A 17,260-nucleotide genomic window follows, 5' to 3' on the forward strand; every position below is an offset into this window, starting at 1 on the left:
TTAAATGAGAATTGATAGCCACCATAATAGAATCTTTCTCAAAGACCAAACACAGAAAGACAGAAAAATAAAGCAAAATAAACACACAAAAACCTCACCACGAAGAAAACCTGGTGCTCTCAGGATGCATGGTTTCCATCCATTGTGAAGTCATTGGGTTCTAGAAAGAGGGTCCCCGTTTCCTTCTGTCAGGATCAAGTACTTCATTCAAGGTTTTTTTTTTTTTCTCTCCCTCCTCCTCTTCTAGAAGACTGATAAAGTTGGCTTTTTGTTACACAGCAGGGTGATTTTGTCCTCTGATGTGTGTGAGAATGAAGAGGAGGCCTTGTGGGCACTGGAACTCTCCACGCTCATGAGGGAGTGAGGCTGGGCTGCCCGATGGAGGGGAGTGCTCCAGGGCCTTCAGAGTGAACATGGAGCTCTTGGAGGGGAAACAAGGTAACCTTGAAAAACAACGGGCCATTGGCCTTGAGGGAAAGAGGCCCATTCTTTGCCAGCTTATGAAATTTTGTGGTGGAAAGTCTGGAGGTCAATAGACTGGAGTTTTCATCTGTTTCCACAGTTCCCTAACTACAGCTATCCTCTGCTCATTCCTCAGTGAAATGTGGGAATTGACATACATGTTTTTTTGTTATTCTCCTGACTAATGTTTAGGGTTGGTCATTATTTATTTAAGCTCTTGCTTCATGGGGACTTGGAGTGTTATGGCGATGAGACGGGAAGCAGAGGCCGGTGTGGGTAGGGTGGCTACGGGGTTTAATGTATGTGGTTGAGGAAAACAACACTAGAGTTATTATTATTATTTTGAACATATGTTCCTTGTCAGGCCTTGGATTAGGTGCTTGATATATGTTATCATGCTTAATTTTGACAGCAAGTTGTTGAGGTGTAAATTTTAGCTTTCTGTTTTACAACTGTGGAAACTGAGACGCTGTAAGAATAAAGAACTTCCCCAAAGTCAAGGCCCTTATATAGCTGCATTAGGCCTCAAACCTCAACCCCTTTGTCATCCTCGCTCTGATAGGCCATAGTAAATTGCAGAGCTGGAAGGTTCCAGACCATCTATCTGGCTGAATCTCTTGCCCTGTATTCAGTGTTCTCATTGGTATATTGCTCTCCAGTCTTTTTTTAAAGAAAACTAAAAAATAACAGAATAAGCAACGCAAAAATACAGTGCAAGATTAAAAAGTCACAAAACAGAGGTATAATGGAAAAATAAGTTTTTGTCCTATCACGGTCTCAGAGGCCAACACTGTTCCTTGTATCTCCTTCTGGAAATAAACTGGGTCTAAACAAACATATAATGTATTTACATTCCTTTATATTTCCATGCTTATAGAATATTCAGACAAAGGGGAGCACACTGCACACATTATTCTGGCTCTTGCTTTTCTCATATAATCATAAAGCTAGATAATCATCTCTGTGTCAGTATCTTATGTCTGGTATCTTGTAGTTTTAATGAGCATTTCTATTGCCATTAGTGGCTTTTAACACCATTTTAAATAGGATAGAATCATTTGTTTTTTGTTTTTGTGAGTTCTTTTTTGCCTCCATTTCTATTGGATTGTTGGACTTATGCTTATTTTTTCAGCTAAAAAAAATTAGTCTTTAGTGTGTGATAAGAGTTGCAAAACCCCATCAGTTTGCACTTGTCTTTTTAAAATTGCATATAAACTTTGTAAAAAATTATATACTTCATTCAGTCTTTTGGCTTATAGTTTGGATTTTGTGTAACACTTAGAAATGCCTTCTCCCCTTTGGTTATTTAAAAAAAAAAATCTACCAATTTATTTGTTTTTCATTTGGTTGTTTTTTCTTTTATCCTCTGTCTTGTTTTTTCTCTAGCTCAGTCTCTCATCACCTGTTCACTGAAATTATATTTTGGCAAAAGATGTAAGGTAGGGATCTTTTTTTTTTCTTTTTTTAAAGATTTTATTTATCTGAGAGAGAGAGTACGAGCAGGGAGGGGCAGAGGGAGAGGGAGAGAATCCCTAGCAGGCTCCATGCTTAGTGTGGAACCTGATGCAGGGGCTCGATCTCATTGACCCTGAGATCGTGGCCTGAGCTGAAATCAAGAGTTGGACGCGTAACCAACTGAGCCACCCAAGTGCCCCCCACTTTGATATTATCTGGATCCACCTGTCCAAATACTATTATTTATTGAATAGTCCATCTTTTCCACACTGCTTTGAAAAGCCATCTTTATTATATAATAAGCTTCTTGATCCTAATTACTTAAATATTTAATACTTAGGAATTTATATCATTTTGGGGACCTCCTATTCCATTCCTGTGTCACTTCATTCCTGTGCACCATTTTCATGCTTTCAGTTACTGCCCTTGTATAGTATGTTTTGTTACCTGATGAGGCTACTCCAACAATCTTATTAGTTCCTCTTTTTCTAAATTTTTCTGTCTTTTAGTACTTTGTTTCTCCATAAACTTTAGAATGGACTTGTTCAGTTCTGAAAATAATGTCCTGTTGATTTTTTCATAGGGATTGCTCTAAACTTCATCATTTACATTATATGTTGTAAATATCTTATTTCTTTTTCCTAGAACATAATGCCTTTCTGTTTATTGCAGTCTTGTTGTATGTTACCAGGAGCATTTAAATTTACCTTCATGTAGACTGTGCATATTTCTTGTAAGTTTATTTTCGTAGGTATTTTTTGCTTTCTCTAGCTAATGGAATTGTTATATCATCTAATTGTACGTGTGTGTATGTAGCCTCTTGATACCAGTATATCGATTTTCTACCCACCCCTTTCCTGAATTTTCCATTATTTGAATAAGTTTTAGGTGAATTTCTTAGAGTTTCTAGGTCAGTAATCATATAATCTGACAATAACTGTAATTTACGTTTTTCCTTCTAGTTTTTATAACTCTTCCAGATGTTATTAATTGTATTATCTACTCCCTCTAGAAAAGTAAATATTAAATAGCAATGTTAGATTGAATGTCTTTCTCTTTTTCCTGACTTTAATGGACATGCCTGTACTTACAATATTCCATATTAATTGTAATTTTGGCTTTGGCTTGAGAAATAAACTGTGTTAGAAAAGTATCCATCCCTCTTCTGACAGTGTTCTTTTATTTTTAAAATGGATACAGGTTGTTAAATGTTTAATACCTTTTTGGAAACTATGGAAATTATGCATTGTCTCCATTTCTGTTTGCTGAGAAAATGTCTTAGATTTTTAACTTTTGTTCTGTAATTTGGTGAAATATATAAATACATTTTTCAAACATGAAATCATGCTAGTGTTCCTGGAATAATATCCACTTACTCATAGTTTGTGTATTATATTTTTAGTGTTGTTGGAATGTAGAGGTTAATAACTTATTAACAATTTTTGCATCAGCTTTCCTAAGTGAGATTATTTGAAAATTGTGTGGGTGGGTATATGTGTATATATGCATTGCCAGATTCCAGTATAAAAGTTATGCTTAAATCACCATAAAATAATCAGGAGGCCTTCCTTTTCCTTTGTTTCTTTTTGAAAATTTTCAATACCACTTACATGATCTGTTCCTTAAATATGTGAAAGAATTGCCCTGTGAAACTGCCTTGACTTGGTCCCTTTTTTGGAGGGGTGGAGGTGTTTCCTCTTTTTATATTTCTCCTGTACTAATTCAACTAATTTGCTTTTATATCTCTTCTGTGGTTACTTTTGTTCATTGTATTTTAGGAAAGTCACCTATTTCATGATTTGCATGGAGTTCAATAATTTCTTATAATCATTTTCATTTTCTTTGTGTTTATTACTTGTATTTAGTGCATTATTACTGAAAGTTTTGTGGTTTTGTGCTTTATTTCTCTATTCCCTCTTTTGGTTAATTTAACACAGGTTTGTTCGTTATTTATTAAGAAAAGAGTCCTTATTTATTGGCTGTACCATTCTTAATTTTCTCTTTCAATATGTTTTCTTCTGCTTTGCCCAGGTTTATTTTGTTGTTCTTCTAATTGTCCGAGCTTGACTCTTAATTCATCTGTTTTCATTTCTACTTTTTTATTAATGTAAATAAAAAAAATGCCATATCCAGTCAGAATAAGCCTCATGGGGACAGGAACTGTGTCTGCTTGTTCGCTTCGAGACTACCGTAATGCCTATCACATAGCAGGTGTTTAAGCAGTATTTTTGTATGAATAAATAAATCCCTGTGAAATAATTACAGGATTTGTGGTGGGTTCCCTTCTGTTGCTCTACTTCTCTGCTGTCTTTGGCCATTCTCTCTAGGTATCTGCTCATGTGGAGGCATAAGAAAATATTGACATGCTTCATATTACATTTTTGGAGTACGTTATTAACGTCTTTGAAGTCTACCAATACAATTTCCCCCAGTCAAGTAAAACTAGGTAAAAAGATCTCTGTCAAGATTAGCCTGGGAGAAAACATATCTGAGTAGAATCAGAATGTTAAGAGCTGACGGGTTAGCAGACATCATGCCCATCAGTTTTTTTGAGTCTGGCCCCTTTGTTGAAGCTAAATTTTACAGAGACGCCCGACTGTAGATGGAAAATGATGAAAACAGACGCGCTGCTATTGGTGGGGAGGGCACCGAGCGAGGGAAAGCCCAGCACCCTGCTCCTGGCTGCCTTCCCTCCTGATCTTATCCCATGTCTCATTTGAAAACCAATAGTTCAAAAACTCTCAATTTTCAGATGAGAACGAAAACAAAAAAATGCAAAGAAGGCAAATGATTCATTCAAAGTTACTCAGTGAATTAGAGCCATCATGTGGGACTACAACTCCGGCCTTCTGTTTCTGCATCTTGTGGTATTTCCAAGCTCACGGGAAGCTTCCCGTACCTTGCTTTGCTGTGTGTTTTTGGATGGACCTGGTGTTTGATTACCTCCCGTGGCAGGCCCAACAGTCCTTGCTAAGGCACAGACTGCATATTTGCTGATCCCCGAGGGGAAAGCTGTGATTCAGACTTTGAGGTCTAAGAATTGCAGACTTAGTTTCTAGTCTCCCGATGAAACTGCTAATCTGGGTGCCAATGGTGTTTCTGCTACACGGACACCTGCCCACACAGCATGATTAGAAATTATAATGATGACGGCGATGAGTCTTCCAGGACACCCACGTTCTTTGCAAGATATTTCTGCTAATCGTCTCTACCAGAATCAGTTGGAGAACTTTTTTTAGTTTTTTTTTTTTTTAATTTTTTATTTCCCCCTTTCTAAGTCAAATACAAATACTAGTTTAATTCTGGTGTAGGGTAAAGACTAGTCCTCACCATTAGTGGTGTGTCATTTTTTTGTGCCGGGGATCCTAAAGCCTCGGATACATGGGGTGATGGAAAGCATTCTGGGCTAGATGTGAGGGTATTTGGATTCAGATTACAGCAGTGCCCCCAAATTTCCCGTGAACCCTTGGTAGGGGTTACTTCCCTTCTTTGCACCGTTGCTTGCTCTTCTGCTCAATGGGCATCTGATTCTGTTGTGTCTAATTTACTAGAGTCCTGGGAGTCGATTAAGGGACTGAGTAAGAAAATGCTTAATGAACTCTGCCCTTTAAATTGAGAGCATTGCTATTGAAGATCTTTTGCAATGTTGGTGTCTTAGCTTCTTGGGGTTTTATGTCATATACTACAATCAAGCCGTGTAGGTGTGAGGGCTAGGAAGGTAATTCCAATAAAGGACCAGAATCATGCCTAAAATGTTATTTTATATGGCCTCTACCTTGAACCGGGGAAAAATTATGCCAGGAGGGGATGGCACACAGGGAAAAAGGGAGGATCCCAGGAACTGAGAATCTCATTGGAGAAGTAAGAGCAAAAATTAGAGGAGGGGGAGTAGGAGGCTACAGTCTGGTTGTGTGATAGAGAGGCCGCAGGAAAACCCAGGTCCTCACAGAAGAGCCATGTCCCGAGAGAGCCCACCAGATGCCCTCTAAGGAGGAGGGAAGCTCTTCCAAAGCTCCTTAGGGCCAAGAAGAGCCTGGTATTCTTTGTCTCTGCTCTTTTATTTAGCATGGTACTTGGTTCCCACTACTTGCCCTTTTTTTTTTTTTTTAAATTGTTTTTGGTCCCACTGTTTAATGTAAAGTCTGAATGTCTGTAGGAATGTTTAAGAGGTATTCTTATAGGAAAGACCTGAGTTGGATAATTCTGTTTCTCTTTCTGGTGCACTGTTTCCTCATCCAAAGAGTGTTGATCTCCATGACTTGGCTTCTATAACACTCACCACCTTTGTTGAAGGGCAGACATTTTTCTCACGTAGGATGAGAAAAAATACTTGGTGAGTATGTTGATGTGTGTGTTATAGTGTTGAGGGCTCAGAAGGAATAAAATGGTTTTGGAAGTCCTTTTCCTTTAGCAGAGGACTAGCTTGAAAACTGGGCTCGGATAACTTCAGCTTTTATTCTTGTCTATCTATCTATCCATATCTGTCTTATCTATCATCTGTCTATCCATCCATCCACCCACCACCCATCCAACCACCTACCCACCCACATATCATACCTATCCATGCAAGATGGTAGAATTTAATTTTCTTATTCTTTGATCTTTGTTTGGTTTGCTGGATCAAATAAGCTGAGTTGAAGAAAAACTGACTTTTGAGAGAGAAATTTGGGGAGAAAAAAAGGTATCCTGATTTTTTGAAAAGAACTTTTCCCAGGATAGGCTGTACAGTTTCTCTGACACTTGGGATGGGAACTAAAAGGTCTGGACACATTGAATCTCTGAAAGCCCTGTGAATGTGTTGGCTGAGCTTTTTTCCTTCTTAGCACAGATGGAGAAGCCTTTTTGTTATTTTTTTTCTTTCAGTAAAATAGAGCCAATATAATATCTGAAACCTCCAACCATAGTTTGGGGAGATGATTCTCTGTCTATTGCTGGTCCAAATATAAAATAAAATTTTTAAAAATTAGCAAAAACACAAATTTTTCAACTACAATTTTTTTTGGCAAAATTGGCCTTTGTCATTCTATTCCTTTATTTATAATTAAAAAAATTCTTTAATTGAGCTAATTCCTAGCTTCCAGTGAGTCTTTTAACTAATCAAATGCATTTGAAATACTTTTTAATTTATTACAAGAACAAGACAAAGCAGGAAATCATTTTATGTAATGTCTTTTCTTGTCGTTTTTTAGTTTGTCAGCTCTTTTTCCTGATGGACTTTTGGTTTGGCTGGAAACAGCCTTGGGTATTCATCCCAGGTTATGTTTACCATGTTGCTGTTGGTGAGTTACAAAAATAGTAACTAGTGATAGTAACTGGTAACAGAGTCCCTGTATGCCTTCACCTAGCTTCCGCTAATAGTAATATCTTACATAACCAAATACATTTGTCAAAGCCAAGAGATTATCATTAGTACAACACAGTTAATTAAACTGTAGTTGCTTTAGAATTTCTCCAGTTTCTCCATTAATGCCTTTTGTCTCTTTCTTGGTGTCCAGCTTAGGATACAACTCTGCGTTTATTCATTATGTCATTTTAGTCCATTTCTGTCTGTAACTTACTCAACTTTTCCTTGTTTTTCATGATCTTGATACTTTCTAAATGTACTGGGCAGGTATTTTGCAGAATGTTCCCCAGTTTGAGTTTATCTGATGTTTTCTCATGATTAGACTAAGGTTGTGGATCCCCCCCCCCAAACAGGAAGAACTGCTATTTATATATTATGTGTAATATAACATAAGCATGGAAATATACATAAATATTTTATGCATTTTACATATAATACAGTTATTAAAATTAGGTTTTTGATGAATATTTGATTGCATGCAAAAAGTGTTCATAATAAATTTAAGTGAAAAACATAGACTCCAAATTATCATTCCAATTTTTTTAAAAATTTATTTTCAGTGTTCCAGAATTCATTGTTTATGTACCATACCCAGTGCTCCATGCAATACATGCCCTCCGTAATACCTACCACCAGGCTCACCCAACCCCCAACCCCCTCTCCCCTCCAAAACTCTCTGTTTGATTCTTAGAGTCCTCAGTCTCTCATGGTTCATCTCCCCCCTCCAACTTCAGCCAACTCACTTCTCCTCTCCATCACCCCATGTCTTCCATGTTATTCCTTATGCTCCACAAGAAAGCGAAACCATATGATAATTGACTCTCTCTGCTTGACTTATTTCACTCAGCATAATCTCTTCCAGTCCTGTCCTTGTTGATAAAAAAAGTTGGGTATTCATCCTTTCTGATGGAGGCATAATACTCCATAGTATATATGCACCACATCTTCCTTATCCATTCATCCATTGAAGGACATCTTGGTTCTTCCCACAGTTTGGTCACTGTGGCCATTGCCACTGGCCATTGGGGTACAGATGGCCTTTCTTTTCATTACATTAAGACCACCATCCAGGCAAAATGCCCTTCTTAGGGATTCATATCAGGAAGTACATGATATTAACCTAAGATGACCTATTACAGAGATGTTCACCTTACTGGTGATCAGTTTTGTTTTGTTAGGTCTTAACTAACGACCATTTGTCTGAGATTATTAACATTCTGACATTTTTGCAAATTAGTGGTGACAGTTGCTGACTAGTCTTCAAACCACTAGCTTCATTGCAATGGAGGGCCAATGCTCTCAAGGGAGGCAGCTCCCACAGCTCAATTAGGGAACATGGTGTGGACCTGAAGCCCGTGTTTGGGTTTGCCAATCTGTCCTTCTGTCATAACCCTGGGGGCCTGCCTGAGGGAAGACCTGAGCTACAATGCTGGCTTTGTGTATTCTTACCCAGGGAATATACAGGGATCAGGACCTGCTTTAGAAATCAGATGTCCAGCAGAAAGGAGAACACTAAGGAAAGAAGGTGGAAGTGAAAGGTAGAGCTTGTCTATCTCTCCTACAGACTTCTAGAGATGATCCTTCCTTTGATTATTATAGTGTCTTGGATGCCAGCCATTTACTGGTCAGATAGAAGTAGTCTTCTTCCTGTATGAAGGAAGTATGGAGAATGATGGAGGGAGAGCTCTTCATCATTTGACGAGGGAACAGAATCTTCCATGATGAGGGAACAGAATCTCCCATATCCACGGACCAAAACCAGCATCCCAGTGGGTAGAGCGGCTAAGCTGCCATTTTGTTGGTAGTGATCCTGGTCTTGTTTGGTTCTCTTCATCTTCATATTCGGGGTGGGGCCATTTGCTAGCAGTGTCCTGCAGTCTCTCGGTCGTGAAATTTAAGATTGAAAGACATAATTGACAATACTGGGTGGGTTGGCTCTGCCTGTGGGAATCTATGTGTCTTGATGTCTGTTGTAAAACTTGTTTGTCTCCACCAACCATTTTGCTTTGTTCACTTACTGGGAGGTACGAGTTGAGGAGAGGCTGGGGACATGTTATCCCATGGGATGGCTCATAGCCATGTATGACCACTGACCACTTGAAATGTGGTTAGTGCCACCTGTTAAAAGAATAATATTCTGTATGCATTTGTGAAGTAAATCTTTTTCTATTCATTTTATTTTATTTTCCTACTAGAACATTTAAAATTGTGTATGTGGCTCACATTATATTTCTCTTGGATGGTGGTGTGAGCCTGGGAAGAATATGGAACACAGTAAATTGACCTTGTGTTCTTCTCTGAGTTCTAATAATGTTGGCATTAAAAGGAAAAGCTTCAACAGTCATAATTTTCATTAAAAAAAAATCTGATTCAGAAGAATTGGCTCATTTTACATTATTGCTTGGACTGGAGAAGAATCTGACATTTGGTATTTTCATAATTGAGAACATAACTTGCTGACTTAAAAAAAAAAAATCACAACATTTTGTGCTTGGCCTTAGGTACCAGACTTTGAGCTTTTTGAAAATAGGGATAGTGTCCTTTTTTCTTTCTACCATCCTTTTCCCACGTTAGGATGCATTAGGTAGCACATGAAGGTGGTTAGCTGGCATCTATTGAGATACAAAATAACTTTTAAAAAAGTCAACCTTAAGAAACTACCCTATATTTATGGTTAGAAGAGAGAAATAGCTACGTTTATAACCCTTTTTCCTAAATCAGCCACCAGAATTAAAGAACATTGATCCAAGTGTTTATTTACTTCTTGATTTGATGACCATTCTCATCAGGTGTCCTTGTCAGCTCTGCTGATGAGAAAGAATCTTTTCAAGATGCTTAACCTCATCACCCCTGTGGGGAAGGGGAGACAGAAAAGGATGCTGCTTACACATAGTAATCCTTGCCTTGTTCAGACAGTGTATCTCAGGCCCTGAAGATTGGATTCTTCTTAGTATCTCTCCTGTTTGATCCTTTCTAACATCTACCGATACAGTGGAGGGCATGGGAATAATAATGAGAGGTGAGTTTAAGCTTGACCTATATTAACTTTTCACCTTTTTAAAATTTTTATTTTACTTCACAATGAGCCAGAGCCCATGTGAACCCAGGACTTACAGGCCCTCAGTCTTCATTTTAGGTCCTCCCCTGATTTGTTCTTCTTTGGGCAAGCCCTGGAGCTGGGTCAGGGGACAGTCTTTGCTGGAACCAGAACCTGTGTTGGGAAATCAAGAGCTTCTATGATTCCACATTAGGCTTGATTCTAACTGATTCCTGAATCCAGCTGTAGTCAAGACCATGTCGCCTTGGTCAGGGGCAAGCGTTCTAGAGTCTGCGATGGGTTTGTTGCTCATGTCTCCTACAAAAGGCCCCTTGAAAGAGCCCTTTTGGTTACAGACAGCCTTATTTCTAAGAAAGACTTGAAGCTTTGATTCTTCTGCAGAACAGCATGGAAGATCCGGGTTCTCTTGGAGATGTGTTCAGGACAGCTATAGTGAGTTCAGAAAGGATTGGCCTTGGAGTGAGAAGGCCTTTGTTTACTTTCTGACTGCTTGTTGGATTCTAGACAAATAACACATCATCTCTGAGCCTTAATTTCTTCATCTGTCCAAATTGGACAATATCTGCTTCCCGGGGTGGTTGTGCGTTGATATAAAGGGAGTGCCTATTTTAGGGGCCGATCCTTAGGCTTTATAAACACTAAAAGAGTTGGTTTTTTTCACATGTGTCTTGTGATTTTGTGGGTGATAGACCAATAGCCATCTTCTGTCTTCATTTTGGAGGTGAGGAGGAGGAGGGTATTGGGTAACTGTGTGGTAAATTCCACTTTAATTCTAGCTTTGAGAAAAAGAGCAGGGAGAATGTGGTAAGCAATTGCTTCTAAAAAGCTCGGACTAAAAGCACTTGATGGATTTGTGCCGGCTTCCCGGTAGACTCATCTCTGCACTGCCCGCATAGCACAATTAATAGTTATTACTCAAGAAGGAACAAATAAAAAAAAAGCGAGAGCAGGCATAAAAACATCCTTTCATCTTCCTGATGATGGTCCCCTCTGTCAGGTTGGTGGAGCCATACCTGTGAATCATCCTGGGAAAGCACAGTGTGGGTGATTAGAAGGAAGATCTTGTGGCTCATTTCTTACCCACTTCCTGGGCTGGGGAAATGTCTCAGCTCATCTTTCTTATCTACTGATGTCTTGTCAATATCTACTACCGTTCCCCATGCATCTTCACAAAAAGGGCCTCTTTCTTACTCCAGACCATCACTGTGTAGAGAGCCAGTTCCTCTCTGTGCAGACACAGTGGTAAAGTAAATGTAGATTAAAGCTGAGAAGAGAAAAATGGGGCCACAGAAGAGTCCTGGAGAAGGGGTACAGAATAGAGCTCTTGTCTGAGCAGGAGCATAAAAATGCTTAAGCTACGTTTGCATTAGGAAGCTATGACACGAGTCACAGTTCTGCCACAGAGCAGCCACTTGACCTTGCACACTTCCCTCTTAAGCTCCTAGAGTCCATGTATCAACTTTTGCCACTTACAGTCTTGAAGATTAGTCAGAGGCCAAGGAAGCCCTGACTTTGAGGATGGATGCCCCAAGTGGGCATCCGATTCTCCCATAGATGCAACTTGTCAGGCAAAATGGAGGTTGAGGTAACAGATTTTACGGTTTGTTCCTGTGTTTGAATCTGACTGAAGCAGGATTGACTCTGGGTGAGCTACACCATGGCTCTGAGTTTCACTTTTGTCATCTATGAGATAGGAATAGGGTTGTAGGAACTGGAGATCATACATGCTGTGATGCATTTGGCACTGAATAAGCTCTCAATAAGAGATTGCTGTTATTATTGTTCTTATTATTATCTGTCACCACAATCGTTTCCTTGGCCCTCTCTCGTAGGGATAGACTGTCGCCAGGGGCAGTATTCATTGTGAAAGTGGTTTGCGCTAGATAGATGGAAACTATCTGCACAGTGAATAATGCAATTAAAGAAAGCTCAAGATCAGTTCCACCATCTTCTTTATTTTTGCTCATGGGTTATTTGTCGTCAAGTCTTGGATTGTATCTTTTTTGCTACCACTCTTGGATTTTCCCCTTCTTTTCTATTTCCACCGATTATTCTTCTAAGCTGAACTCTCATTGCTTCCTGCTGCTCTGGGGTTCCTGCCTCCAGGCTCTCCTAGAACCCCGGTTCTAAACTGTGTGGTTCCTGGGCTTGTGGCACCCCCAACAAGCCTCCCAGCTTGCTGGAAATACAGCATCTCAAGTCCCACCCAGATCTGTGGGATCAGGGGCATGTTTGCCACCATGCTATAGGGCTTCCATCCACATGCTTAGCCACTACTTGTGTGTTCTGCCTTTGGGCTGTTCCCTATTTCTGGTTGCTCTAGTACCTTTATTGCCAGAGGTGGTTGAGAGGGTAATAAGCATGGGGCTGTGGAAAAGCACTAGAATAGGAGAATAGTGGCTCAGTCTGTCACCATCCATTACCTTGACTGCGACAATAGTCTCTGAAATGGTTTCTATACTTTTATGATTTCTCTTTATTGCCCTTCTCTACACCACAGGGGGAGATCTTCTAACGTTGTTAATTGGATTGCATCTCACCCCCACCATACATTGCCTTCCATGGTATCTAGAAACATTCAGAAGACCTTCTTGTAGCTCACAAAGGTGCTGTGAGGTGGGCTTTCCTTATCTCCCACTCCGTAATCATTTCATTCAGTAGGGTTTTGTCCTGTGTGTAAGCCAATTTTGTTCCCACTTGACCTTCTGATTCTGCAAATGGTTGGCTTGGACTCTTCATTCTAGGGTCAGTACAAGTATCTCCTTGGAGAGATCTTCCTTAACCTGTAGCTAAAGTATCACACCTCTCCGCTCCCCATTTCTTTCTCCCTTTATCTTGCTTTATGTTTTATAAAACACTTGAGGTTCTCTGGAAGTCTGGTTACCATGCCTTTGTTTTTTTTTTTTTTTTTTTCCTTATTGGGCAAGCTCATTTGGTGGGAGCTGTCTTAGTTAAAACAGTGTTGGTGATGACTTGCTGAGTGCTCCCTATGTGCTAAGCACGGTCTTAATGCAGTCTAATGGATCAGTTTGTTTGGATTATTTCATTCTCTTTAATGGATTCTTTGTTTCTGTCTTTGTCTTCCCTTCGTCTTAGGATGTCAGCTCCCAAAATGTGAGGATGGTATCTATTTGTTGGTCCTCTGTTCCTAGCCTATATAGAAGGTTGCCCCAGCATAGGCAGAGGAGTAGTGCTCAGCAAATCGTTGTTTAGGGGATGTGTGGACCCCAGAAGGTTATTGCTGGGGAATGAGTCTACATAGAAGGAAAAAGAGAGAGACCCTCATCCCCTGCTCAAGGAGAAAATAGCCTTAAGTACATCGTTATCTTTAGTCTAAGGGAGCAGACGTTGGAATCGGAGTTGGGATTTGCTGTCGCAACCTTGGGTAGTACAGAAGCAGATCCTGACAGTCTAAGAGAGGGGTTTTCGAGTGGCGCCTTAATGATAACAAGTCGTTGCTAAACTCTTTAAGTCTGGTGCGTAGCGTGGTTGGAAATGCAGGGCCTTATGACTTTTACGTTCTTTGCGCGCACGCTGTCGATGTGCGTATGTGAGCCTTTTATTATTATGGACTCAGCCGGCAGTAACCATGGTGAGTAGACCTATCACACAGCATTTTTTCTGAGTCAGTTTAAAATGCTGACAATTAAATATACCGTACTCTTTTAAGCGATCCATCAGTCTCCCTTGTTGTCATGGTGACCGGAGTATATTTAGAAATGTGACAAGTACACTGAGTTCAATTGCACTTTTGCCAAAACATAGTTTTGCAGCTAAAATTGAATTTCCTGATTGAAGATCCAAGTGCTGTTAAGGGGGCATAATCGTTTCTATACATTATTCTGGAAGCATAACTTACATCATTCTATTAAATCAGCAGTTAAAGTCTTATCGGGCTAGTAAGATACTGACACTTGAGTGGTTGTGTGTGGAGTTGATGAAGAAAAATAAAGGTGGCATCATGTTTTTTCCTTTAAAAATGAAATTGGGCCTCAGCAGTATAACTAGTTTAATGATTAATTCCCTTATATCTTTATAAAGAAATTGTAGGTAAGCACGCATTGTTCTATTCTTCCAAATTATATTTTTAATTGAAAGAAATTTATTAAGCACCTCCTCTCTCCTACATGCAATCTATTTTTAGCAGTATGGGGCATCTCTTTTTCTTTTGGTTTGACCTAGGGTTGATGAGCATCCTTATTTTCCCCCAACCCTGTTCCTGCTGGACTTTATGTAGGGTAAAGAGATGAAATAAACATGACTTTTTGCCCCTGGGGGCTGGGGGTTAGGGAAGATGAAAGTCCCCTCTCTTGTCTGATCAAGAACTAGGTCCAGATTCTCCCTCCCTGTCCTTTGACCTGTCACCACAGTGCCTGGAGAGTGATGTTGGAGAGGCAGTCCTTGCTCGGTCCACTACCAGAAGCTGGAGGAACTTAAGCAGTGCCTGGTCACTGTGACCACCCTGCTTCCCTTCCTGACCAAAGATGGATTATTTTCACTTTGGGGATGAGAAGTGAGGACTCCTGGATACTTTTGCTTCTGAGTTTTCATGGAGCTGAATGTGTCGACAAGTGGAGTAGATTTTGAGCCCCTGATACTATATGGTTAAGTTGTGTTTATTTCTTTCATGTACATCGCAAACAATGAGAGATATCTTAGTTATCATAACAATGGGTAAGATTTTCTGAGTTTTTTTCCGTTCAGTATGCTAGGCATTGTGTGTTGTAGGGTTGGATTTATTTATATATTTGAGAGAAAGAGAGAGAGAAGAGAGAGAAAGAGAGAGAGAATGAGCAGAGGAAGAGGAAGAAGCAGGATTGGGGTACCTGATCTGGGGCTCGAATCCCAGGATCCTAGGATCATGACCTGAGCTGAAGGCAGATGCCTAACTGACCGAGCCACCCAGGTGCCCCTGTAATAAGGATTTTAATGGGTCATTTCAGTGGAACTACACAATATATCTTATGAAGTAGCTCTGTTGCCATTCTTATTTCACATTAAAGGAACAGATGCAGAGAGATTTTGTATTTTGTTCGAGAGGATGCCCCCAATAGTCATGGAGTCTGAATTCTGATCTAAGTGTCCTTTTAACCGGTGCCTGCCCCACAGAAGGCACACAGTAGATATTTGTTACTAATAAGGGGCCTACTCCGAGAAGTCGCACAGATGTTTCAGTGTTTCCAAACATTCACGGATGTGGCCGCTATGTAACGGTGGACAGGAGCAGGGTCCGAAGGCATTGCTGAGCCACTCTGTGTCTTCCCTCGTGGTTTAGAAGCAAAGGAGATTGATACTGGGCTGGAAGGGAGCATACCTAAGTCACATCCAAGTGCTTTGGGTTTGGTCTCAGGATCTGTTTACATTCTTTAACATGAGTGTTTGTTTATATGGATGATAGCTAATGATATTCATCTTAGAAATTAAAACAGAAATAGAAAGTATTTGAAAGAAAAATGTTTGTATGAAAATGAGTACATTTTCAAAAAAATAGTGAGAAAAATGTCAATTTGTCACAACATATGCTTTGATTAAAGTTTATAAAGAAAATCCTGAAGGAATTTACCAAAGGACTGGAAGAAGAAGTAGAAAAGATGTAATTATGGGTTTCCTTTTTTAATATTACACCAAAACTTGACAAGTGGTGGTTCCCTAATGTGAAAGCTGAAATTGTTTCACTAAACTTCTTCATACTGTGTTACATTAAAATCCATTGGTCTGATATTCACTTTGAATTGATCTCCACCTCTGTAACACCGCAAATTGCTCATTTGGAAATACTGGCTCGCTTTAATTTTCCAGATGTTGACAAGTTTCGTTCTATAACAACAACAAAATCACATTCATTAATATCACCACTGCTTTCATCAAAAAAATATTATTGTTATATGTATTTATAATTATCATATATTATTATAAAATTATTAAGAATATATCAAGTATACAATAATAGTAGATGCAAGGTTTTTAAAATTATGATTTTTACCTTAAAACTGATTTTTATCATTGGCAACAAATTCTGTTAATTGTTTTCCTTGAAATGATGGAATCTCTTTGTTTATTTTTGAGACAGTGTCTGGCAATGTGAAGTCTGAATGACCACAGTTTGTCAGTCATTCTTTCAAATAAAAGTGATTGTTCTATGCAAAGAGCTGTTGGGTTAGCTGTTGATTTGGACAGTCATACAAGTGCATTTCTCGAAGATGACCATTATTGTTCAGGGTTCAGCAGAAGGTCTTTGTGCCTACTTTATATTTTGTCACGTGGGATATTAGTGAGACATGTGCTCAGAGATTGAGTTTCATAAAATTAATCATGTTTAGTGCATGGCAGAGCGTTATAAATGGAACTAGCTCCGTCTCCCCTCTCCTGTGGGGACCTGGTGGTGAAACGTGCAATGGCTCTCAGGACATTTTGGTGCCACTGCTCGATTTGTGTTACGACTTTGGCCATTTTTACCCTCTCTTGATTGCTCTTGCCCCATCAGTGCCAGTGTCAACACTGAAGAACACTCATCATAGGCATTGAGAGCCACTGATCTAATCCTGTCTTTTCGTTTTTTAGGCGAGCAGAGCCGAAAGGGGCCTAGCCAGGACCGCAGCACTGGTTAGTGGCAGAACTTGGACAAGAACCCGGTTATTAGTGAATTCCTCTTTTCTTCTTTTGATTTCCTGTGCCAGTTTCAGGAATCTCAAGGTAGATGTTTCTGAACTTCTTTTATGAATATGGGATGTCAAATATATATAATTATTAAATTTATTTGGGAAGATTTCCATACACACACACACACACTCGTTTTTATTTATTTATATAAATAAATATATAAATATATATAATATATATATATATTATATATATATATATATATATATAATTATATATAAAATACACACACACACACACGTGTGTGTGTGTGTGCGTATGTATATATATTTTTCTTATGA

General features: G+C 39.3%; 1 protein-coding gene across 28 annotated transcripts in view; it reads left to right on the forward strand.

Annotated features, from left to right (window-relative positions):
• Window positions 1-17,260, forward strand: part of LPP (LIM domain containing preferred translocation partner in lipoma) — a gene marked incomplete at its 3' end in the record, with an annotated part of 643,639 nt that overhangs the window by 135,316 nt on the left and 491,063 nt on the right. For 23 of the 28 annotated variants that reach the window (XM_082694120.1, XM_082694119.1, XM_082694127.1 and 20 more), the window contains one exon: window positions 16,881-17,012. The exons of 4 other annotated variants lie outside the window; for them this stretch is intronic. Of the gene's footprint in view, window positions 1-273; window positions 439-16,880; window positions 17,013-17,260 lie in introns of those variants that run through there. One more of the 28 variants, XM_082694099.1, reaches the window with a different exon arrangement.

Source organism: Mustela nivalis (genome assembly GCF_964662115.1).
Source record: "Mustela nivalis genome assembly, chromosome: 1".
Classification (NCBI taxonomy): Eukaryota; Metazoa; Chordata; class Mammalia; order Carnivora; family Mustelidae; genus Mustela; species Mustela nivalis.